Source organism: Garra rufa, chromosome 19, assembly GCF_049309525.1.
Source record: "Garra rufa chromosome 19, GarRuf1.0, whole genome shotgun sequence".
NCBI lineage: Eukaryota > Metazoa > Chordata > Actinopteri > Cypriniformes > Cyprinidae > Garra > Garra rufa.
The window spans coordinates 2,105,259-2,129,919 of NC_133379.1; the positions used below are offsets into that span (position 1 = coordinate 2,105,259).

Genomic DNA, 24,661 nt, shown 5'->3' on the forward strand with positions numbered 1-24,661 from the left:
TTTTTTAAATAGTATATTATTAAATTTAAATTTATTCTTATTATTCCAAGCATACAACATTTAATTTAAAGCAGACAACCATTCTACTGGCCATGTGAGCAGTGCGTTTCTGGGTTTATATGATCACACATGCTTCCCCACTGCAAATAAATTGAATATCACTGAGGTGCCATGTAAATATATTTTTACATACTGTATGTTGCTATCGTCCGAATAGAGCTTCTCTGACAGAGTTGACTTGGTGATATGTAAATAATTGTAAAAAGGTCCCAGTGTCAATTTTTGTGCAATCACTTAATGTTCTCATAGGCTATTGCAGAAAATTTAAGACTTGTAATTCAAAAAATAGCAAATGTTTTTTTTTTTTTTTGTGCTGTTAATGTTGTATCATTCAATGTCTGTTGTACAGATTGTTTGTGTAAGAACAAAATGAAAAATGTTGATTGATAATGATGTTTACGGGTCCAATATTAAAATAAAATAATCAAGTTTAATTATGTCATTTATTTATTTTTTATTCAATTACAAATAAATCTAGTGAATTAAATCCATGTAAAAACAGAAACATTTCACAACAAAAAGGTATAGCAAAGATGCATCATTAAACTGCTGTAGTTTTAACTGGTTGATATCATCATTCCTAGAGGTTTTTAAGTTCTTTATTTCTTTAAGACACTAGTCAACAAATTTGAACGTGCTCCCTTTAAACCAAGGCCATAGGTTGCCTTGCCAAATATCTTCTCAAAGCCAGTTTCTTGGAGTCTTCAGAATTGTTCCTGCAATTGAAATGCATTAAGAATTTGGTTTTAATTTACACTGGTAGTCATGAAAAAATATAGAAAGTGAAAAAAAAATTACCTGAAGGATTTAGTGGATATTGAATCATGGCCATCCTCCTTTTCTTCCTAAATTTTCTGGACCACTTTCTTTTGTTGAGCAAACTTCCATACCAGGAAGATTACATGACGCACCAGCTTACTGCACAGCATCTGAAATATAGCAATGTATACAAACAAAATTACTAGTAAAATCATAAGATCAAAGATAAAAATCATTTACAACTCCCTCACAATTCCTAAAGCCTACTGTACTCTGTTTGGCCTCAGCTACAACTACAATGATTGAGGACAGATCAGAGTATATATTTGAGGGACAGCCAATAAAGTCAATAGGCTGGCATTAAGCAAACCTACTAGGTAATTGGTAACAGGAAGTGAGACTGGAGTTACTATACCTAATTCATAGAAAACATTAAAACAGAGAAAGAACTTGGAAAAGGTGAATACTTTGGCAATAAAATCAAATGCAATAATGCTGTACAAATAAAAATATTTCCTATGTGGCAAACATATGAATTGTAACAGAAACTTTTTTCTTTTTTTTTTTACCTCATCAGGAAGTTGCTGATACAAAGTGAATATGGCCGGAGTTTTTTTTTCTTTCCTATTCTGGGCTCGCTGTCCTGAGAAAACAAAAACATAATGTATTGTTACAGAGCATTATTATTATTATTAATTGCAGGCAAGATATATATGCAACCAATCAGTTATAATATTTTTTTCTTTGAACACTGTATTCTTAGAGTCCAACGCAAATCCTGTTTAAACAAACCTGTCTGTAATTATAAAGTGCTCTTGAAGATCTTAATTAGCTGGTTAATGTTTGTTTGATTAAGTCTGAACCTGATTTTGTAGGAAGGTAGATCTCCAGGAACAGGATTGGTTTAAACCAGGTGTTTTAAAATTGCTTCTTAAGGTAATCCAAGGAAACCAAGGAGTAAGGAAAACATTTAAATGTACAAATCTGGGACTTGGGAGGCTCTAGGAAAAAAATTGGAATTTCTTGAGGTGGTTTTTGGCTTCTGTGACAAAGGGTTAATGCAAACAATGCACGATGGAAATGCATTTGAAATGGGGATGGCATAACCCGACGAACCAGCAGACCAATCCTGTTGCACAGCATTTGAAATGTTTTTAAGGTCAGTCTTAAATTCCCATGCAAAGTATAGTCATACAGGAATACTCTGATGTGAGTACACTACAAATAACAGTAATATGAACCTATTGATTACTCCTGCCCTGAGAGCAGCGCACAGTTCAATAAAAATATCAGTAATTTTAATATTGATTACTCCTGCCCTGAAAGCAGCCGCACAGTTCAGTAAAAATATCAGTAATTTTAATATTGATTACTCCTGCCCTGAGAGCAGCCGCACAGTTCAGTAAAAATGTCTGTAATTTTAATATTGATTACTCCTGCCCTGAGAGCAGCCGCACAGTTCAGTAAAAATATCAGTAATTTTAATATTGATTACTCCTGCCCTGAGAGCAGCCGCACAGTTCAGTAAAAATATCAGTAATTTTAATATTGATTACTCCTGCCCTGAAAGCAGCACACAGTTCAGTAAAAATATCAGTAATTTTAATATTGATTACTCCTGCCCTGAAAGCAGCCGCACAGTTCAGTAAAAATATCAGTAATTTTAATATTGATTACTCCTGCCCTGAGAGCAGCCGCAGTTCAGTAAAAATATCAGTAATTTTAATATTAATTACTCCTGCCCTGAGAGCAGCCGCAGTTCAGTAAAAATATCAGTAATTTTAATATTGATTGATTACTCCTGCCCTGAGAGCAGCACACAGTTCAGTAAAAATATCAGTAATTTTAATATTGATTACTCCTGCCCTGAGAGCAGCACACAGTTCAGTAAAAATATCAGTAATTTTAATATTGATTGATTACTCCTGCCCTGAGAGCAGAACACAGTTCAGTAAAAATATCAGTTATTTTAATATTGATTACTCCTGCCCTGAGAGCAGCACACAGTTCAGTAAAAATATCTGTAATTTTAATATTGATTACTCCTGCCCTGAAAGCAGCACACAGTTCAGTAAAAATATCAGTAATTTTAATATTGATTACTCCTGCCCTGAGAGCAGCCGCACAGTTCAGTAAAAATATCAGTAATTTTAATATCGATTACTCCTGCCCTGAGAGCAGCCGCACAGTTCAGTAAAAATATCTGTAATTTTAATATCGATTACTCCTGCCCTGAGAGCAGCCGCACAGTTCAGTAAAAATATCTGTAATTTTAATATTGATTACTCCTGCCCTGAAAGCAGCACACAGTTCAGTAAAAATATCAGTAATTTTAATATCGATTACTCCTGCCCTGAGAGCAGCCGCACAGTCAAGTAAAAATATCAGTAATTTTAATATTGATTACTTCTGCCCTGAGAGCAGCCGCACAGTTCAGTAAAAATATCAGTAATTTTAATATTGATTACTCCTGCCCTGAGAGCAGCCGCACAGTTCAGTAAAAATATCAGTAATTTTAATATTGATTACTCCTGCCCTGAAAGCAGCACACAGTTCAGTAAAAATATCAGTAATTTTAATATTGATTACTCCTGCCCTGAAAGCAGCCGCACAGTTCAGTAAAAATATCAGTAATTTTAATATTGATTACTCCTGCCCTGAGAGCAGCCGCAGTTCAGTAAAAATATCAGTAATTGTAATATTGATTACTCCTGCCCTGAGAGCAGCCGCAGTTCAGTAAAAATATCAGTAATTTTAATATTGATTACTCCTGCCCTGAGAGCAGCACACAGTTCAGTAAAAATATCAGTAATTTTAATATTGATTACTCCTGCCCTGAGAGCAGCACACAGTTCAGTAAAAATATCAATAATTTTAATATTGATTGATTACTCCTGCCCTGAGAGCAGAACACAGTTCAGTAAAAATATCAGTAATTTTAATATTGATTACTCCTGCCCTGAGAGCAGAACACAGTTCAGTAAAAATATCAGTAATTTTAATATTGATTACTCCTGCCCTGAGAGCAGAACACAGTTCAGTAAAAATATCAGTTATTTTAATATTGATTACTCCTGCCCTGAGAGCAGCACACAGTTCAGTAAAAATATCTGTAATTTTAATATTGATTACTCCTGCCCTGAAAGCAGCACACAGTTCAGTAAAAATATCAGTAATTTTAATATTGATTACTCCTGCCCTGAGAGCAGCACACAGTTCAGTAAAAATATCAGTAATTTTAATATTGATTACTCCTGCCCTGAGAGCAGCACACAGTTCAGTAAAAATATCAGTAATTTTAATATTGATTACTCCTGCCCTGAGAGCAGCCGCACAGTTCAGTAAAAATATCAGTAATTTTAATATCGATTACTCCTGCCCTGAGAGCAGCCGCACAGTTCAGTAAAAATATCTGTAATTTTAATATCGATTACTCCTGCCCTGAGAGCAGCCGCACAGTTCAGTAAAAATATCTGTAATTTTAATATTGATTACTCCTGCCCTGAAAGCAGCACACAGTTCAGTAAAAATATCAGTAATTTTAATATCGATTACTCCTGCCCTGAGAGCAGCCGCACAGTCAAGTAAAAATATCAGTAATTTTAATATTGATTACTTCTGCCCTGAGAGCAGCCGCACAGTTCAGTAAAAATATCAGTAATTTTAATATTGATTACTCCTGCCCTGAAAGCAGCACACAGTTCAGTAAAAATATCAGTAATTTTAATATTGATTACTCCTGCCCTGAAAGCAGCACACAGTTCAGTAAAAATATCAGTAATTTTAATATTGATTACTCTTGCCCTGAGAGCAGCCGCACAGTTCAGTAAAAATATCAGTAATTTTAATATTGATTACTCCTGCCCTGAGAGCAGCCGCACAGTTCAGTAAAAATATCAGTAATTTTAATATCGATTACTCCTGCCCTGAGAGCAGCCGCACAGTTCAGTAAAAATATCAGTAATTTTAGTATTGATTACTCCTGCCCTGAAAGCAGCACACAGTTCAGTAAAAATATCAGTAATTTTAATATTGATTACTCCTGCCCTGAAAGCAGCACACAGTTCAGTAAAAATATCAGTAATTTTAATATTGATTACTCCTGCCCTGAAAGCAGCACACAGTTCAGTAAAAATATCAGTAATTTTAATATTGATTACTCCTGCCCTGAAAGCAGCACACAGTTCAGTAAAAATATCAGTAATTTTAATATTGATTACTCCTGCCCTGAAAGCAGCCGCAGTTCAGTAAAAATATCAGTAATTTTAATATTGATTACTCCTGCCCTGAGAGCAGCCGCACAGTTCAGTAAAAATATCAGTTATTTTAATATTGATTACTCCTGCCCTGAGAGCAGCACACAGTTCAGTAAAAATATCAGTAATTTTAATATTGATTACTCCTGCCCTGAGAGCAGCTGCAGTTCAGTAAAAATATCAGTAATTTTAATATTGATTACTCCTGCCCTGAAAGCAGCACACAGTTCAGTAAAAATATCAGTAATTTTAATATTGATTACTCCTGCCCTGAAAGCAGCCGCACAGTTCAGTAAAAATATCAGTAATTTTAATATTGATTACTCCTGCCCTGAAAGCAGCACACAGTTCAGTAAAAATATCAGTAATTTTAATATTGATTACTCCTGCCCTGAAAGCAGCACACAGTTCAGTAAAAATATCAGTAATTTTAATATTGATTACTCCTGCCCTGAAAGCAGCCGCAGTTCAGTAAAAATATCAGTAATTTTAATATTGATTACTCCTGCCCTGAGAGCAGCCGCACAGTTCAGTAAAAATATCAGTTATTTTAATATTGATTACTCCTGCCCTGAGAGCAGCACACAGTTCAGTAAAAATATCAGTAATTTTAATATTGATTACTCCTGCCCTGAGAGCAGCTGCAGTTCAGTAAAAATATCAGTAATTTTAATATTGATTACTCCTGCCCTGAAAGCAGCACACAGTTCAGTAAAAATATCAGTAATTTTAATATTGATTACTCCTGCCCTGAAAGCAGCCGCACAGTTCAGTAAAAATATCAGTAATTTTAATATCGATTACTCCTGCCCTGAAAGCAGCCGCACAGTTCAGTAAAAATATCTGTAATTTTAATATCGATTACTCCTGCCCTGAGAGCAGCCGCACAGTTCAGTAAAAATATCAGTAATTTTAATATTGATTACTCCTGCCCTGAGAGCAGCACACAGTTCAGTAAAAATATCAGTAATTTTAATATTGATTACTCCTGCCCTGAGAGCAGCACACAGTTCAGTAAAAATATCTGTAATTTTAATATTGATTACTCCTGCCCTAAGAGCAGCACACAGTTCAGTAAAATATCAGTTATTTTAATATTGATTACTCCTGCCCTGAGAGCAGCACACAGTTCAGTAAAAATATCTGTAATTTTAATATTGATTACTCCTGCCCTGAGAGCAGCACACAGTTCAGTAAAAATATCTGTAATTTTAATATTGATTACTCCTGCCCTGAGAACAGCACACAGTTCAGTAAAAATATCAGTAATTTTAATATTGATTACTCCTGCCCTGAGAGCAGCACACAGTTCAGTAAAAATATCAGTAATTTTAATATTGATTACTCCTGCCCTGAGAGCAGCCGCAGTTCAGTAAAAAACACTAAAACGAACTTATAGAGTAAACTCCTGAGAGAGGCGCTAATGCTAACGCAAACTGATGAAACATAACAGAGATTTGAGTTTTGTTTTCGCTCATATCGGTTTCACAGACAGCGCGGTAGCGTTAGAAAGGCATGTTTTACTACATTTACCCCATAAGCAGCTTTGGTGCGACCGACTGATGAAGCATTCAAATGAAAATGCATAGGATATGATCGTATTGTTCGCTAGTTATCTTAGTAAACGACACATATGTTGATTTTTTTTTATAAATACATGGTAAATTCACTTACCTTGCAATAAATGTCTCACACGAAGCGTTAATAACGTATCTGTCTGAAGGATTCCCTCCACAAGTCCAAATTTCCTGACCCCGCCTCTGCTTCAAATTCATTGGTTGAATCTGTAAACCAATCATTTTCCTTTCTGCCCTCAGAACATGTTTGAGTAAGTAAAACTCCCATCTGCCTTCCTTTTTACTGTAACATTGCCTATGCAAACTGACTTGTTGCTGTGTGTGGCGTATGGTCTGATTTTGCAAAAACAGGCTTTAACTAGATAAAAAGTTTGTTAGCAAACTTTAAGTTGGCTTGAGAAAGCCTAGCCAGTAAGTTTTAAGTCGTTTTAAAAGCTTTTAGTTTAAAGAAAGTTTAAAGGTTTTAAGTTTGAAATAGTTTTAAGAGATAGATTGATACAGTTTGAAGATAGATATAGATAGTTTGAAAATAGATAGATTTATAGATTTAAATAGTTAGAAGATATAAATAGTTTGAATGTGAATAGATAGATAGATAGATAGATAGATAGATAGATAGATAGATAGATAGATAGATAGATAGATAGATAGATAGATAGATAGATAGATAGATAGATAGACAGATAGATAGATATATAGATATAAGACATTCAAACTATTTTTATCTATCTTTCTTTTTCTAACTTATCTATTTTTCTTTCTAACTAATCCTTTCTTTCAAACCTTTTTTTCTTTCTAACTAATCTATCTTTATTTATTTCTATCTAAAGTTAATTTTGAACTAATCTATCTGTTTGTCTGTCTGTTGTGTCTATCTCTTTCTAACTAATCTATCTATCTATCTATCTATCTTTCTTTCTTTCTAACTAATCCTTTTTCTTTCAACCTTTTTTATTTCTAACTAATCTTTTTTCTTTCTTTCTAACTAATCTTTTTGTTTCTAATCTTTCTTTCTTTCTAACTAATCTGTTTCTTTCTTACTAAACTTTCTTTCCTTCTTTCTTTTTCTAATTAAACTGTTTCTTTTTCCAAATTCTTTCTAATTTATTTCTAACTAAACTTTCTATCCATCCATCCATCCATCCGTCTGTCTTTCTAATATTAACACCAATAACAAAAAACTTTTCTAAATCTAATTGCGAAGGTGTTGCTATGCGGTTGCTAAGGTACCCGGGGTGGTTGCTAAGATGTTGCTATGCGGTTGCTAGGGTACCCGGGGTGGTTGCTAAGTTGCTGCTATGCGGTTGCTAGGGTACCCGGGGTGGTTGCTATGGTGTTGCTATGCGGTTGCTAGGGTACCCGGGGTGGTTGCTAAGGTGTTGCTATGTGGTTACTAGGGTACCCAGGGTGGTTACTAGCATGTTTCTAGCATGTTGTTAGCATGATTAGCTAGTTGCTAACATGATTTTAGCATGACTAGCAAGTCGCTAGCATGATTTAAGCATTACTAACAAGGCACTAACATGATTTTAGCATTACTAGCAAGTCGTTAACATGATTTTAGCATGACTAGCAAGTTGCTAGCTTGATTCTAACATGACTAGCAAATCACTAGCATGATTTTAGCATGACTAGCAAGTCACTAGCATGATTTTAACATGACTAGCAAGTCACTAGCGTGATTTTAGCAAGACTAGCAATTCACTAGCATGATTTTAGCAAGACTAGCAAGTCCCTAGCATGATTTTAGCAAGACTAGCAAGTCATTAGCATGATTTTAGCAAGACTAGCAAGTCCCTAGCATGATTCTAACATGACTAGCAAGTCACTAGCATGATTTTAGCAAGACTAGCAAGTCCCTAGCATGATTTTAGCAAGACTAGCAAGTCGCTAGCATGATTTTAGCATTATTTTAGCATGACTTGCAAGTCGCTAGCATTATTTTAGCATTACTAGCAAGTCGCTAGCATGATTTTAACATGACTAGCAAGTTGCTAGCATGATTTTAGCAAGACTAGCAAGTCGCTAGCATTATTTTAGCATTATTTTAGCATGACTAGCAAGTCGCTAGCATGATTTTAGCAAGACTATCAAGTCGCTAGCATGATTTTAGCAAGACTAGCAAGTCGCTAGCATGATTTTAGCATGACTAGCAAGTCGCTAGCATGATTTTAGCAAGACTATCAAGTCGCTAGCATGATTTTAGCAAGACTAGCACGTCGCTAGCATGATTGTAGTATGACTAGCAAGTCGCTAGCATGATTTTTAACATGACTAGCAAGTCGCTAGCATGATTTTAGCATGACTAGCAAGTCGCTAGCATGATTTTAGCACGACTAGCAAGTCCCTAGCATGATTTTAGCTCGACTAGCAAGTCGCTAGCATGATTTTAGCATTATTTTAGCATGACTAGCAAGTCGCTAGCATGATTTTAACATGACTAACAAGTCGCTAGCATGATTTTAACAAGATTAGCAAGTCGCTAGCATGATTTTAGCATTACTAGCAAAGTCGCTGGCATGATTTTAGCACGACTAGCAAGTCGCTAGCATGATTTTAGCACGACTAGCAAGTCGTTAGCATGATTTTAGCATGATTTTAGCATGAATAGTAAGTCGCTAGCATGATTTTAGCAAAAGACTAGCAAGTCGCTAGCATGATTTTAACATTATTTTAGCATGACTAGCAAGTCGCTAGCATTATTTTAACATGACTAGCAAGTCGCTAGCATGATTCTAGCATGACTAGCAAGTTGCTAGCATGATTTTAGCAAGACTAGTAAGTCGTTAGCATGATTTTAGCATTATTTTAGCATGACTAGCAAGTCGCTAGCATTATTTTAGCAAGACTAGCAAGTCGCTAGCATGATTGTAGTATGACTAGCAAGTTGCTAGCATGATTTTAGCATTATTTTAGCATGACTAGCAAGATAGATAGATAGATAGATAGATAGATAGATAGATAGATAGATAGATAGATAAGGTTTGAAGATAGATAGATAGATAGATAGATAGATAGATAGATAGATAGATAGATAGATAGATAGATAGATAGATAGATAGATAGATAGATAGATAGATAGATAGATAGATAGATAAAGGTTTGAAGATAGATAGATAGATAGATAAGGTTTGAAGATAGATAGATAGATAGATAGATAGATAGATAGATAGATAGATAGATAGATAGATAGATAGATAGATAGATAGATAGATAGATAGATAAATAAGGTTTGAATATAGATAAGGTTTGAAGATAGATAGATAGATAGATAGATAGATAGATAGATAGATAGATAGATAGATAGATAGATAGATAGATTAGTTATTAGTTAGAAAGAACATAGATAGCTTAAAGCTTAACTGAGTATCAATGGCTTCTAGCAGTTTACATTAAACATAGTTCAAACAGACATGGATTTTGGTCAATGAAAGTCTATGGGACTTTTTATGATTTTTAATATTAATTTTTAAGAAAACCGTAACTCAAACCAGTCTGAAAAGATATAGCACACTAAGTCAGAACAGTATGAAGATCTGACCCGAGTTTGGAGTATGTAGCTTGAACGGTCTAGGAGGAGTTAGTGTCCAAAAATTTTCCGGCCAGAAAAAGAAGAAGAAGAAGAAGAAGAAGAAGAAGAAGTTTAAATAGGATTTCAGTAAGTTGGCTTTCCCAAGCCAACTTAATTATATGCATTTAGGGTGTAATTACCACATTTTCATGTCAAGTCACTAGCATGATTTTAGCACGACTAGCAAGTCGCTAGCATGATTTTAACATTATTTTATGTCATGGTTACGTTAGTAAGTCGAGGTTTCCTTATCGAATGGTCTCTCCCGTTGCATCGCTGACACATTGGAGCACATCCAGTAGCGCCATGTTATGAGCAAATGCAGAATGAAGCCTGCTCCACGAAATTGATAGAATTAAGTGGGCAAAATCCATGCCTGCAGGGCAAGGACATTCAAGTTATTGAATCTAGCAAAGGTAGGCGGCACAACCAGTCAGTGGCCACACAAATCTTACCAACAAAAATTCCGCTGGACCATGCCCAAGAGGAGGCCATTTCTCTGGTGGAGTGGGCCTTCACCCTAATAGGGCACTGCAAGGCAACTGAGGCATAAGCCAAGGCTATAACATTCACTATCCAGCGAGATAACTGGCAACTCTTTTGAGCAGCCTCCGAAGCATACAAAAAACTGTTCTAAAGCAGCTCACTTTTACCTGCTTCCTGTTCCGGTCCTCCTATTTCCGGGTATGAGGCCACAGCATTGTGCGTTGAAGGAGAGCGGGGGGAAATAAGCGAGATCTTGCCGGGTAAATCCCCGCAGATCGCTCGTCCCACTGGTTGAGCTCCCGGATGATAGCTCTTTGATAGCTCATGCCAGTACAGGCTTTATTTCTTATTCAAGGCTCCTGCTAGGAAGGAGGAAGTTACGACAGCAGGAACAGGAAGAGCGTGAGCCATTTAACGCTAAAGCCTTAACTGAGCAGGCCTATGCAGTGGAATGGGCAGCCAAAGAGATCGGGCTTGTGTTGAATTTGGTTTTTGGGGGAGGACTGTGACTCCAGGTCACGCTCTTTTTTATTCCTCTTCCCTCACCACACTTGGTGGGGGTCCAGGGAGGGGGTATACGGAGGTTCCACAGGTAGAGAGAGTGATTGCGAAACTCCCGTCCAGGGCCTGTGAGTTCGCTTCCACTTTCGGGACAAAGGCTTACATGGCTTCATGGTTTCTGCTCAAGGGTGCTTTCAACCCAGAGTTACTGCAAAAACTGAGATCTGCAACTGACTCTCTGAGGTACGAAAGTTACGGTGGTCCAGGAATGCCACCTGTGACTAAACCTGGCAGAGATGCGGGATGCTAAGAAAGTTCACTTTCTTGATGAAATGAAGAAAGAGTTTTACAGCCCCTACTTCATTGTACTCAAAAAGGATGACAGACTCAGACCAATCTTAGTCAATACATGTAATTTCATGTCTCGATCCTTCCAAGACACAGACTGTTCCTGCGGTTTGCCTTCAAAGGACGGGCGTTTCAGTACAAGGTCCTTCCCTTTGGGCTGTCCCTGTCGCTTCATGTCTTTATGAAGGTTGCGGAGGCTGCCCTTGCCCCTCTCAGGCAAGTAGGCATACACATTCTCAACGACCTCAATGACTGGCTAATCCTAGCACACTCGCGAGAGTTGGTTTGCTCCCACAGGTGTGTGGTTCTCAACCACCTAGCTTGACTAAGATTTTAGATCAACTGGGAAAAGAGCAAACTCTCCACAGTGCAGAGTATCTCTTTTCTCGGTTTACAACTGGACTCGGTCACTATGACTGCACGCCTCTCACAGGGCCGTGCTGAGTCAGTTCTAAACTGCATAAGAGCACTCAAGCGTGGAACAGCGGCTCCCCTGAAATACTTCCAGAGGCTCCTTTGGGTTTGGTGCACATGAGACCGCTACAGCACTGCCTTTAACCAGAGTCCCGAAATGGGCATGGCACCAAGGTACATACCATGTGAACATTCACCCCCAGACGATCCAACTTATTCGCCTCATCGCAATCCACCCACTGCCAGTTATGGTACAGCCTGTCCGAGGCTCCCCTCGGTACAGATGCACTGGCACACAGCTGGCCCAGGGGCCTACGCAAAAAAAAACAAAAAAAAAAAACTTTATCTATGGACCCTGGATGCGACCAAGAGGACTTCAGAGACCCTCCACCTGCACTGATAAACACCCTTGTACATGTCAAAGTTCCCTCTATGAGGTGGCTGTACGACCCGAGATGGCGCAAGTTTACAGTCTGGTGTTCTTCCCAAGGGAAGGACCCATGGAGATGTGGCATCAGATCAGTGCTATCCTTCCTTCAAGGAGGCCTGGATAGGCACCTTTCTGCTTCAACGCTTAAGGCCCAGGTGGCTGCGATATCACCTAACCATGACCTAGTGGAAGGCAGATTGGTGGGAAATTGGTTATCAGATTTCTCAGAAGTGTCCGGAGGCTATACCCTTCTAGGTTGCGCCTTATCCCCTCTTGGGATCTGTCTGTGGTCCTTCAGGCCTTACAGCAGGATCCATTCAAGCCCCTTCAGTCAGTCGACCACAGCTCTCTCTCTATGAAGACGGCCCTCCTGACTGTGCTCACACCTTGCAAGCTATCCCTTCCCAGGAGGGGGACCCCAACCTGTTCATGTTATGCGCAGGGCACATTGAATGCACTTGAAGGACTTTAGAAATTCTGACCAGCTCTTTGTCTCTTTTAGAGGACAGCAGAAGGGGAATTCTGTCCCCAAGCAAAGGATCTCCCACTGGATTGTGGATGCAATCCGTATGGCCTACCAAGCCAGAGGCTTACCCTGCCCACTGGGAGTGAGAGCCCACTCGACCAGGGGAGTCACTGTCTCGGCAGCACTAGTGAATGGGGCCTCTCTAACAGACATCTGCAGAGCTACAGGTTGGGCTACAATTAACACATTCTCGAGATTGTATAATCTTCGAATAGAACCAGTATCTTCCAGAGTCCTAAACGCAAGCTGTGAAACTCAGGAGACTGGCACGGTGTAGATGTTGATGCCATTCTTCTTACGATGCAACAAGTACATCAGTTGTCATGGGAAGTGTTCCCGGTTCCTAATTAGGTGACCTAATTAATGCAGCCTAACAATCCTTTAATGGATTTGAATTATAGAAGTGTGTTAGTGTGTTATGTGTATGCCAGGTTAAAGAGATGGGTCTTTAATCTAGATTTAAGATGACAGAGTGTGTCAGTGACTGTGAACAGTGTTAGGTAGATTGTTCCAGAGTTTGGGTGCTAAATAAGAAAAGAATCTGCCGCCCAAAGTTGATTTTGATATTCTAGGTATTATCAAGTACTGAGGAGCTAAACCATTGAGGGCTTTATAAGTAACTAGCAAGATTTTAAAATCTATACGATGTTTAATAGGGAGCCAGTACAGTGTTGACAGGACCAGGCTAATATGGTCGTACTTTCTAGTTTTAGTAATAGCTCTAGCTGCTGCTGACCAGTAGGAGTTTGTTTATTAAGCATGCAGAACAACCACCCAATAAGCATTACAATGATCTATCCTTGAAGTCATTAACTTGTGAATTAACGTTTCGGCATTTGACATTGAGAGCATAGGTTGTAATTTCGATACATTTTTGAGATGGAAAAATGTGGTTTTGCAAATGCTAGGTGTGTTGTTTTCGAAGGAAAGGTTTCTATCAAATAGCACACCTAGGTTCCTAACTGATTACGAAGAATTGACAGAGCAGCCATTAAGTATTAGGCAGTGTTTTAGGTTATTACATGCAGAGGTTTTAGGTCCAATAATTAATATTAATAGAATTTTGCTGTAAGAAATTACTTCAGTTTTTTATATCAACTATGCATTCCGTTAGTTTTTCAATTTGGTATGTTTCGCTGGGCCGTGAAGAAATATAGAGCTGAGTACCATCAGCATAACAGTGAAAGCTAACACCATGTTTCCTGATGATATCACCCATGGGTAACATGTAAAGTGCAAAAAGTAATGGCCCTAGTACTGAGCCTTTGTGCTAAGCGCTAAGATCCAGTAGCACTAATAGAGAGATGCAACCATGATCGGATGATAAGAACAGGTCATTTAACTCTAATAAGAGCAATAAGTCTCAGTACTATGATATGGTCTAAAACCTGACTGCAAATCCTCACAGTTAATGTTTATCTGTAAGAAGGAACATAATTGTGAGGATACTACCTTTTCTAGTAAAGGGAGATTTGAGATTGTTGAATTAGTCGGGGTCGAGTTGTGTTTTTTTTAATGACAAGCTTAATAACAGTCGGTTTGAATGTTTTGGGACATATTCTAAGGACAATGACGAATTAATAATATTCAGAAGAGGATCTTAGCTTAGATAGCTACTAAAAGAGTAGCTTTATTGGGTGGTTGTTCTTATTAGATGGTTGTTCTGCACGCTTAAGGCGAGACACGGCAGGTGAAAACATCGTTTTTTCATGCAGTGGTCAATTTTGAGATTTTGGGCCAGTTTGCTCGCTTAACATGTAAGCTTTCATGTCAAAATAAAAAATATGTCAGCATTACACATTAAGGTGGTTATTTCATTATATTTTGTCGTCTTGCGCCTTTAGATTTCTATCGGAAATCACCAAAAGTTAACATTCTAACGCGAGCTCCCGTGCCGTCTCCATTCACAGAAACAGTCATGCCTGGTATCATTGTAAAGCTCCCAGTCTAGTGCACAGCGCTGTCTAATCCAAATATGGGCATTTCCTTTGTAGAAATAACCAACCACGAAAGTTTGCCGGGGAATCTACAGCTGAAAACCACATCTGATTGGTCATGTGAATTTCCGACTACGTGATTGGTTCACAGGCGCCACATTTCGTTGTTTATTCTGCACCTGAGAGAAAATGCCGACAACACCGAAAACAGCTCATAAAGTTTCACAGAAAAGATGGAAACAGCTGTCACTTGCAAGAGCTAGTAAAAAGAAAGTAAACAACAGATTAGACAATGAAACCCCATCAGCGAGTGCCTCATCGCGAAAGCTATCGTTTGGAAAGGGAAAGAGAGAGTCTGTTGGAGGGAATGACAGCCGCGCCACACAGGAATGGCTCATAATTCACGTTGCACGATTGAATGAATTAGTCAGTGGTTTGTGTTGTCCTAACTGTGCTGGATCAGGGTTGAAAATTAACATCGATCCACAGAATCATGGGTTCTGTACCAGTGTGTTGCTGGAGTGCAGTCTGTGTGAGAGAGATAGGTACTGCAGAAGTGTTTACACATCTACGCGTCTGCAAGACGAGTCTAGGAACGACGTTGCATTTGATGTAAATGTTCGGATGGTGCTCTTAGCACATGAATAAGGAATGGGGTATGCAGCTCTCAAAAAAATCAGCAAGGTGTTGGGGATACCTTCCCTTCACCTTAAGACTTATCAGAGACACAACAGAAAAGTGACAGGTATGAAAAAGGTTGAGCCAGAAAACAAAGCAGTGTAGTGTCTAAATGCCAAATGCTTTTGTCTTGTAGATAGTGTCAGAAGTGAGAGAGACATTACATTTATATTTCCCCTCATAATGCACATTATATCATAAAAAATGTAAACATATTTATACATACAATATTAACAAATAAATGTTTTGATATTCAGTATATTTTGTTGGACAGATTTACTTTCACGCACGCACACACACACACACACACACACACACACACATAACATAATCATGTCATAATCATATAAGAATCCACTGTCTTTTACAAAATAAGTTTAGTTATATGTGCAATATGATTAAAGCCTGATTAAATCAACGTTTATTTATACAGTATTTGTTTCATTGTAGTTGCAGAAATTGAGAGAGGCTTGGGGTCATTGCACAGGGCCATGGAGCAGATCAGGCAGGCTTATGCTGAGGTTGACGCAGATATGGCAAGATTACTGATGGAGGATGAAGATGCAGTTATAAATATCAGCGTGTCTTTTGATGGAACCTGGCATAAAAGAGGTTTCACATCAAATTATGGCATTGGTGTGTGCATTGACGTCCTTACAGGTCTAGTAATAGACTTTGAGGTCTTGTCCTCCTACTGTCATGCATGTGCCTTGAAGAATAGTGCCAAACGAGAAGGAAAAATAACAGACCAGGAATTTGAAAGCTGGAGGGAGGCACACACTGACTGTGCTAAAAATTTTGCAGGCTCAAGTAAAGAAATGGAGCAAGAGGCAGCTAAGAGGATGTGGGCCAGGTCAGTCAGTTGTCACCAGGTGCGATATACTGAGATGCTGTCAGATGGAGATAGTGCTGCATTTAAGGAGGTGGTTGCCCTCAACCCATACCCTGGACATGAAATTGTGAAATTGGAGTGCATAAATCATGCCCATAAGCGCATGGGTACAGCACTTAGGCAACTAAGTAAATTAGGTAAATTAGGGGGCAAGGGCCTGGGCAAGCTGACTCCCCCTAAATGTAAGGCCTTGCAAAATTTTTACAGGGGGGCTATTATTAACAACCAGGGCTCCGTAGATAAAATGAAAGCTGAGATCTGGGCAGGTCTCCTTCACAACATGTCTAGTGATGACAATCCATTACATACAAGGTGCAGTCCATCGTGGTGTTGGTACAGGAGAGCAGAGGAGAATGGAGAAACACCAGAGTCCCACAAGCATCACACTAAAAACTTTCTGTCACGTGAAGTGGGAAAGAAGCTTATCCCTGTGTACCACCGAATGTCCAGTGACAGTCTGCTACAGCGCATGCAGCATGGAGGCACTCAAAATGCAAATGAGTTAAAACATACATTTACACAAAACTTGTAATACATTTTTTTCTTATGTTTATGCCAGTAATAAACTGGAGAAGTTTCACAGTGATATCTTCTAATTTAAAAAAAATCCCTATTCACCTGTAGTGTCTCGCCTTAATAAACAAACTCCAGCTGGTCCAAAATGCAGCAGCTAGAGTTCTTACTAGAACCAGAAAGTTAGACCATATTAGCCCGGTTCTGTCAACACTGCACTGGCTCCCTATTAAACATCGTATAGATTTCAAAATCTTGCTAATAACTTATAAAGCCCTGAATGGTTTAGCTCCTCAGTACTTGAGCGAGCTCTTATCATATTATAGTCCCTCACGTCCGCTGCGTTCTCAAAATTCCGGCAATTTGATAGTACCTAGAATATCAAAATCAACTGCGGGCGGCAGATCATTTTCACATTTAGCGCCCAAACTCTGGAACAATCTACCTAGAGCCGTCCAGAGCCGTAAGGTTTTCTGGGTATGCTCTAATTAGTGTTTGGGTTTCCTTTGTCTCATTTTTTTTCTCTCTCTCCCTGTAGAATCAGTGTCTCCACCTATGCTTGATTAGAGCTTCACTGTGATTGGGTGATGGGAGAGGAGAGAGAGTATTTAAACTACAGCTTCCTTCAGCCCAGTAGTTGGTGGTGGCTGGATGTGTGCGGCGGCTGAGATCTTGTCCTCTCCTCCTGAAAGATTTTGTGGAATCTTATCTTGGTGTTCTTTTTTCCCCCTTCTTTCTTGACTATGTTGAGATGGTTAAAATAGTATCCTTGTTCATTGTCTCTCTGATTACATCTATGATTGAGACCTTTTTGAAAGAGAAGTGTCTTTTTCTTTGTAAATGTTGTAATTTAGTTTATGTTTGGGTTTAGTAGGAAGGTGGGTGCCATTTTGTTTTCAAGAGCCTATTTTCTCTTGGTTATGTTAGTTAGGGAGTTAGCTTAGTCTGCTGTATTTTGTTTTCTTTTCTTTTAAGGTTAAGTAGTTGATTTATAAAATAGGTATGTTTGTTATTTTGGCCTTGCCCCCTTCTGAAGTCAACACCCTTCTGTTAATGTTTTCTTTGTTTTGAAATTTGTAAATAAAAACTTCTCTTTTACGGATAGTGGCCGTAGTTGATGTGGGTTCTTTTGTAGCTGTTCTGGGTTTGGAGACGCGTAAGCTCTCTGCCGTCGCACTGTCAATCACCACCAACCTTTTAATTTCTGTTGCGGTCCCCCCTGGACATATTCAGGCCGTAACAGAAATTTGGGGGCTCGTCCGTGCCTTAGCCCTTGTGAATTGCGTTTGAGCCGTAATAGTAAGTGGTAGTGAAGGCTCGTTCGTATATTCATTCATTATTTTTAAGCACGTAAAAAGAATTCGCTTGTGTTTCTCTTTTTAATTGAAGTGTCTACTTCGTCGCCTGACAACTGTTTAAGGTAAGTGCTTTCTTTCTTTCGCATTACACATTGAATGTTTGCCTGGCTGTTTCATTTTTTGATAAGGAAGGAATATGTGTAGTGCGATATGGATTTTGATCTAACGTCGTTTGCATTATGTCCTTCGCTGGAAGTGTTTGATCGCTGCAGAAAAAAAGATTTAATTGAGATCGCAGATTTTTTTCACGTTAATATTTCTAGAGATGCGACTAAACAGGTAATCAAGGAGGAGCTGTTTGGGGAGTTAGTTAAAACTGGCGTGCTGCCGTCTGACGAGGAGGCTGTTGTTGAAACAGAGTCGGAGGCTGTGGCAAAGGCTGCAGTTTCGGGCTTTGATTTTAACATAGAGGCCACGAATCCTTGTTCTGAGCCCATGATAGCTCTTAAGTTAAAAGAGCTAGAACTGCAATTGAAGCGGGAAGAATGTGAAGCTCAGCGAATTAAGCTGCGTATGGTAGAGGCGGAGAAAGCACGAGATATTGAAGTGCGTAAGCTTGAGCTGGAAGCTTTAAAGGTCCCATATCGTCAAAATCAAAATTTCCTGGCTTTTTTCATGATAACTAAGGTCTAGGGGCTATCTAACTACCATATGAGTTTCAAAACAGTCAATCCACAGTAAACTGCACACAGCCTGCTTAAAGTAGCTGTTCATTTTCATGAGCCACTGTGACTTCCGTAACGATGTGACGTCCGATCGACTCAAGTCACCGCCTTCAGTCACAAACCAACGTCCCACCCTCCTTTTGTCAAACCCCCAGACAACAACGCATCCATTCCATTGAGCAACAACAACAGGAAAACAAGTGGAGAAAACCCTGTTCAGTCGATAGATGTCAAGCTACGATCATTACACAGGCTTCAGAACAACGTGAATATAAGGGTGTACTCACACTAGGCACGGTTGCTGTGAACCGGGCTCGAGCACGATTGTCCCCCCTCCCCACTCCCCCTCTGGCCTGCACTCACATAGGGTTTCAGCATTCGTGCCGGAGCACGCTTACGTCATTATGTTGCGATGGTTTCAGGATAAACAGGAAGAGCAACGCTCGCGCTGAACGCGAAATAGTTTACTTTCTGGATAATTATTTTAAATCGTTTGGTCCGCGGTGGTCCACAGCCCTCTCACAGCCTATTATTAAACAGGTCTTTCGCCTTTGTGGCACGAAAATTTTCGCGCAATCTTGCTGTTCGTAACGAGGAGGTTTTTAATTACCAGCTGAAGTGCAGCAAGGACTTTGCAGCTTTGATTATGGACTATAAAAACGCTGATTACCTCGCAAAAACGCGACATCACGCGTCCTGTTCCGTGCTCCAGCACGGTTAGCGCTCACACTGCATGCGAACCGCGCCCGAGTCCAGCTGAACCGTGCTCTGGCCCACCTCTTCCAAGCGGGCCAGGGACGGCTAATCGAGCCGCGCCCGGGCACGGTTCGGAGCACTCACACTAGTCAGACGAACCGCGCTTTGGTGGTCAAACGCACTCGGGCACGGTTCAAACTGCCTAGTGTGAGTACACCCTAAGAGACCAGCGGCACGTCAACTTCAGCCTCTTTCACACAGCGATTCCGGTAAATACACGGATAATGTGTCCCATGATTTGTTCCGGAATTGTTTAATTTGGTTCATTCACAGTTGTTTTCCGGAATCTGTGCGTGCTTTACACACAAACCATAAAGACATGTGACGTTTGGATGTGAGATGTAATGCGACGCGTACGTTTCACTAAACTGAAACTAACCTGAACAAACTGTGCTTCAGCGCTGATAGTGAGGAGCTGGCTCTGCCTGATGATCGCTGCTTCATTCCACTTTGCACGTAACGTTATTTTTCGTTGTGAAGAGTCGCTTGATAACGTGCATCATTACTACAACACTGCCTTTAGGTTCTGGCTTTGGTTCACACAGTTCCCGTAATTTTCCAGAATCAGCGCGCATTGTGAAAGGGGCTTTACTAAAGCAACAGTTATGTAGCCTACTGCATTCGGTGTTTGTAAAAGAAAAAACATTAATGATCATTCTAAAATATCCTGTTGAGTATCAGCTCTCTCTGAGCTCTGAGCTCGCTTACGCTTACAGCATACATGACCGTAGTTACCTGTGATTGGCCTGGTTGTCACTCAGAAAACAACAGGCCAATCAGAAGAGAGGCTCATGAATATTAATTAGATGGGCCAAAATCGACCTGTTTTTGACAGAGCTCCTAAAAAAGGAGCTGTAAAAATATATTGAGATGGATTTTGGCACTTATACCGCAAATATATATTCTTAAGGACATCAACAAATAAAATAAACCTCCAGAAATGTGTACGATATGGGACCTTTAAAGCTGCGCGGATCCACTCCATTGCTCCGCTCCAGCCCAACATCTGCTTCACCTGTGAAAGCCACAGACGCTGTTTCTGCTCTCAACCCGAAAGTTAACTCCTCTGATTCCTCGTTTGAGTGCTCTCCTGATTTTGACGTGAGTAAATTTATTCGTTTGGTCCCACCATTTCGTGAAACTGAAGTTGATTCATATTTTACGGCATTTGAACGTATAGCTGCTAAGTTGAAATGGCCTAAAGATATGTGGGCACTTCTCTTGCAAAGTAATTTCGTGGGGAAGGCACAAGAGGTCTCTGCTGCATTACCAATTGAGCAAGCGTTAGATTACGATGTAGTTAAGGCTGCAGTTTTACGAGCATACGAGTTAGTACCGGAGGCTTATCGCCAAAAATTTCGTTCTCATGTGAAAGCAGCCAGCCAGACATATGTGGAATTTGCCAGAGAGAAGAAAGCACAGTTTGATAAGTGGTGTAGTTCCAGTGAAATCTCCACTCTTGAGCAGCTTCTGGAGCTGATTTTGCTGGAAGATTTCAAAGCCTGTGTGCCCGAAAACGTTGTCGTGTATCTTAACGAACAAAAAGTTCAAGTGTTAACGGATGCTGCTGTTGCAGCTGATGAATTTATGTTGACACACAGAAGCGTTTTCTCTACCACTCGTTTTTCAAAAAAACAGACTTTTATTGCAGGAAATTCTGAGGTTATTCGATCGCCTATCTCTTCTGTTAAAGTGGGACAACAAGAACATGGTTCACGCCGTAGATCTAGTCCTAAGCGCACAAAGGACGATTGAGCCTGTTTTTTCTGTCTTGATCCTAATCACTTAATTTCAGAATGTAAAGTGTGGAAGCAGAAAAATGCTGCTGCCAAGTCTAAAAGTGTAGCGCTCATGCAGACACTTCCGAAGATAAATGACATCACTTCTACCACGTATCGGCCATTCATTTTCACCGGCACTGTCTCTCTTTCGTCTGAGTCAGAGGAAAGACAGATCAGGATTCTTAGAGATACGGGTGCCTCTCAGGCCCCGTTTACACGAAGGGAAAACGCAGATATTTCCCTGCGGTTTGGCCTCTCATTTACACGAAAACCCCGTTTTTAGCACAGAAAACGATTATTTCTAAAAACTCCGGCCAAAGTGGATAAATTAGAAAACGCCGTTTTCACGTTGTAGTGTGGACAGTAAAAACGGAGGCTTTGGAAAACGATGACGCATATTTATAGTCATGTGACGCATATTGTACCAATAGATATCTATGTTTACAGCAGTAATTGTGCCTGTGCTATTTACACACTGCTGCTAAAGAGATTTACCTTGTACACTCCTCAAATTATAGTCCTAAAATGATGACGGAAAATTTACTCACAGTTGCTGTCCTGCAAAACATGATGACAACTGCTTTTCAGATAAAATAATGAGCGTGATATAGACGCGTCAGTGGATGATGAGATATTTCCGTAAATTATCCCGCCAGAAGAATAGCGTGAAAACTTATTACATCTGTATAATTTTAATGGCTTTACGCATGTGCAGTAAGGCGAATTTGATGTTTTTCTACGTTTCAGTGTGGATGAGAAACGTTTGGAAAACGCTTGGAAACGCTAGTGTGGACGGAGAGCGTTTTAAAATGAAAACTCCGTTTTCAAATGTATCCGGATTAATGTAAACGTAGCCTCATTCATTTGTTTTGAGAGAAATGCTTCCTTTCTCTGCTGAATCATATACGGACACTGATGTGTTAGTTCGTGGGTTTGGCATGGGCTGTGTTAATGTTCCCCTGCATCGTGTATATTTGAAGTCGGATCTTGTTACTGGACTTGTTACATTAGGGGTATGTTCACGGATACCAGTAGATGGTGTTGACCTCATCTTAGGAAATGATCTAGCGGGTGGCCAGGTTTTTCCTCGTCCTATTGTTGTTCATGAACCGTCTTCGATCGAAACTGAGCCTGATATTCAGTTGTCCTCCATATTTCCTGTTTGCGCTGTAACTCGTGCCCAGTCTCAGAAATTTGGAGATGTTCCCAATCTTTCTGATACTGTTCTGTTTTCTCAACCTAAGAAGGTAAAGAAAGTTAAACCTAAAGCTGTATCAGAAGAGACTGAATCGCCTATGTTATTAAATTTCACTTCTAAAGTAGGTAGGTCAGACTTGGCTGAGGCTCAAAATTCTGACCCTTCTTTGGCTACTTGTAGAGATGCCGTTGTGGATATCGCTCAAGTACCCAAATCTAGGATAGCATATTTTTGGGATGATGGAATTTTAATGCACACATGGAAACCTTTGCACTATAGTGCAAAGTGGCAAGAGGTACACCAGATTGTACTGCCTGCTGTTTATCGACCCCATGTATTGCAGTTAGCTCATGATAATGTGTTGTCAGGACATCTAGGGGTAACAAAAACATTTCATCGTATCATGCGGTACTTCTTTTGGCCTGGGTTGAAGTCTGATGTGTCTACCCATGTCCGCTCCTGTCATACTTGCCAGTTAGTGGGAAAACCTAATCAGATAATTCCTGTAGCTCCATTGAAACCAATTCCCGTTATCCATGAACCGTTTGACAGACTGATTGTAGATTGTGTAGGGCCGCTACCTAAATCCAAATCTGGTCATCAGTACATCTTAACTATCATGTGTACTGCAACACGCTATCCCGAAGCAATTCCTCTTCGCACGATAAAAGCAAAAAAGGTGGTGCAAGAGATTATTCGGTTTTGCTCCGTTTATGGCCTGCCTAAGGTAATCCAATTAGATCAGGGTTCCAATTTCACTTCCAAGGTGTTCACACAAATGCTGAGTGAATTAGGAATTCAACATCAGTTAGCTAGTCCATATCATCCAGAATCCCAGGGTTACTAATTATGTTGTTGGCACTCTTGACCGGCGTCGTAAGACTAGAGTGTGTCATGTAAATATGCTGAAGTCATACTTTGCACGAGATGAAACTTCTGATGCTTCTGTTCTTAAACCAGTGTCTGTAGCACTTCTACATACTGAATGTCCTGAGGATGATGGGCTGGTAGCTAAAGGGGCCCAAACTTTGAGTGCATACTTGCAGAATTCAGCTATTTTAAGGGATCTGCCATTACATCTGTCACATTTAACAAAAGAACAGAGTGAAGCTATTAGCAATTTAATTTCCAAGTTTCCCAATCTGTTTTCTGATATTCCTTCCCAGACAACTGTATTGAGCCATGATATTGATGTTGGAGATAGCCCGCCAATTAAACAACATCCGTACAGAGTAAACCCCCAGAAACGAGACGCTATGAGATCTGAGGTAACCTATTTATTAAAACATGGTTTAGCAATTCCTAGTCAAAGCCCATGGAGCTCACCCTGTATTCTTGTGCCAAAGTCTGACTCCACATACAGATTCTGTACTGACTATCGTAAGGTCAATGCAGTTACCAAACCAGACTCTTTTCCTCTACCAAGAATGGAAGACTGCGTGGACAAGGTTGGCGCTGCTAACTACGTTACCAAATTAGATCTTCTCAAAGGTTACTGGCAAGTGCCATTGACTTCTTGTGCATCTGTAATCTCTGCTTTTGTTACTCCAGACTCTTTACTACAGTATTCTGTTATGGCTTTTGGCATGCGCAATGCTCCTGCTAGTTTTCAAAGACTTATGAATCGGGTATTGTCGGGTGTAACTAATACTGAAGTATACTTGGATGATGTCGTTGTCTTTTCAAACACTTGGGAAGAACATCTTAACCAATTAACTGTGATTTTTGACAGATTAAACAAGGCTAATTTGACACTCAATTTGGCTAAGTGTGAATTTGCGAAAGCTACTGTAACCTATCTTGGAAAACGTGTTGGTCAAGGGAAAGTGAGGCCTGTTGAAGCCAAGATAGTTGCTATTGTTGAGTTCCCCACACCTACTAACAAACGTGCATTGCGCCGTTTCCTAGGGATGAGTGGCTATTACAGAAGTTTTTGTAAGAATTTTGCTGCTATT

At 39.7% G+C, this 24,661-nt stretch overlaps 1 protein-coding gene across 1 annotated transcript in view; it reads left to right on the forward strand.

Moving 5' to 3' along the window:
* Window positions 1–24,661, forward strand: part of LOC141292872 (multidrug and toxin extrusion protein 1-like) — a 45,128-nt gene that overhangs the window by 7,796 nt on the left and 12,671 nt on the right. The window lies entirely within an intron of this gene.